Genomic DNA, 2,091 nt, shown 5'->3' with positions numbered 1-2,091 from the left:
GGAGGCAGGGGGGGGGGGTGCGGGGGGATGGCACTGGTGTTAAAGGACAGGCACACGCTGGACAAAAAGAGGCCACTATACAATATACGGGTCAGAACTTGGTCTTGAACAAGCATGGCCACATTTAGTCATTCATTTGGAGTCCTGTCTTTGAAATATTTACAAATTTTTGTTGTGTTTCTTTGGTAAATGAAATTCTATCAACGTTCACATCTGATGAAACGGGTAGTCCTGGAGTTGACATGAAGACCACCATGATGGAATGACTGTGTTGTTGAAATAATAACAACAATAAGCTAAGTTGAAGCGTGGCGCGGACCACCGAAAACCAAGTACCTTCATTTCACATAGGAAATATTTCTGTACATTCTCCCTACTTTTTGGACCTTATCTTACCATGTGATCATTGACGCTTCCGACCGTGAAGTGCCTGTGTTGCCTTTCGTGCTTTGCCCACTCTGCGTGTATGTGTGCGTACGCGCGTGCTGGCGCACACTCTTTTTGTGAGTTAGGATGAAGGAGAAGATATAAGCCTGGATTTAGTTCACAGGGTGATTTTTATCCTTGCAGGGGGTCTCCAAAAGGAAAACGATGGATGCAAGGTGACCCAATCCTGACACAACACCCACACACACCCGCGCGCACACACACTCGCAGGTGGGTAGGAAACACAATTATCAACAAGCACGTACACATTCCCACAAGGGCACGTCGGAGCACTCAAATAGCAACGCAACTCAATCACATAGGTGTGTTGATCCCCAAATGGGGATTATAAAGTGCTGATGTTAGGAGTGAAAGAAAGACAGCTTTGCCAAAGCTTCCTCTTCATTCTAACGCTGATAACGCTAACAGTATTGACAGTGGCTACAAGAAGTTATCATTTTTCTCTCGACTCTTCTGTTATGTTGTCTTGAAAGACCGACGTTCAGACAAACGTGAACTCCCATTGACCATTTCTTGGAGCGATGGGAATCGCCATCACTGAGGCCACAGGGAGCACTGCCAGAGATACATACATTCTTGATCTGTAGAAAAATGCGATCGGATCCCGTTGAGTCCGTTGAACTTAACTCATTTGAACGTTATCGAGAGAGGGCTTTCAAAAAAAAACAACTGAAGCCAAAGCAAAAGTGCTGTACAGAGAGCTCAAACCATAAACCATAAAATAATGATCATGATAAAGTGAATACGAAAAGAATCAAGACAAAAAAATGTGCTTCATTGAATTGAAACCCAGTCGGTGACATGTAAACACTGCCGCATTGCATTGGTGAGTGCAACAAACTTCTCAGGTTAAAGATATTTTGTTTTTGTTTCTTTTCTGTTTTTTTTTCCATGTCCCTACTGTCTTGTCTGATCCTGTGCGGAGCAAAATGAAGTGAAGAAATAGATTTCCTGATCAAACATCACCATTGTGAAATAAAAAGGACAAAAGGGTTGGCACTGATACAAACGGAGAAGAGCAAAATGGTGAGAGTCGGGGGCAGCTGCGTATCCATTTTTCACTTTCCGTCGCGTCGTGACGCGCGTGTGATGGAAAAGCCGATTATTGTGGAATTCCTCTTTGTTCACGGCGCAGAGACAAGAAAATGTAATTTTCTCATTCAAATCCTCCTCCACCTTCTTCTTGCCGTCCTTCCCCTGCCTGTTGCTTTGCAGCTTTGTGTCCACGTCGGCAGGACTGATCTGATTTGGCCATTGGAGATGGGATTTCCAGTGACTCCGTTTATCCCCGCAATGCTTGAGTGTGACCTTTGCCGCCTTACCCGTCCCTTCTGTGTGTGTGTGTGTGTGTGTGTGTGTGTGTGTGTGTGTGTGTGTGTGTGTGTGTGTGTGTGTGTGCGCTCTTGTGTGTGCATGTGTAGGGATGGGGGTCTCACTCAGAGCACAAACTCATGTGGAGACTTGTGCCCAGACGTGCCCAGACTGAAGTAAATCCAACACCAATTTTGTGCGGTTTATTAAAAGTAAAAACATCATAGGAAGAAGAAAATCAAAGATTGCAAGTTTTCAAGCTTCACTTGTCAGCAAAACAGGAATGTTCACCAGCTATTGATCACATGAATATATTAAAAGGGCAAACTTGCC

General features: G+C 44.5%; 1 long non-coding RNA gene across 1 annotated transcript in view; it reads left to right on the top strand.

The window, feature by feature from the left end:
• Positions 1-1,828, top strand: part of LOC109515550 (uncharacterized) — a 13,381-nt gene extending 11,553 nt beyond the window's left edge. Inside the window, exons 3-4 of the long non-coding RNA XR_002168209.1 lie at positions 571-1,473; positions 1,663-1,828. This is a non-coding gene — a long non-coding RNA (uncharacterized LOC109515550). The remainder of the gene's footprint in view (positions 1-570; positions 1,474-1,662) is intronic.
• Positions 1,829-2,091: the final 263 nt, after the last annotated feature.

Source organism: Hippocampus comes, unplaced genomic scaffold (genome assembly GCF_001891065.2).
Source record: "Hippocampus comes isolate QL1 unplaced genomic scaffold, H_comes_QL1_v1.1 scaffold149, whole genome shotgun sequence".
Taxonomy (NCBI): domain Eukaryota; kingdom Metazoa; phylum Chordata; class Actinopteri; order Syngnathiformes; family Syngnathidae; genus Hippocampus; species Hippocampus comes.
The sequence above is the reverse complement of the archived record's forward strand: the minus strand, read 5'-3'. Positions and strand labels throughout refer to the sequence as shown.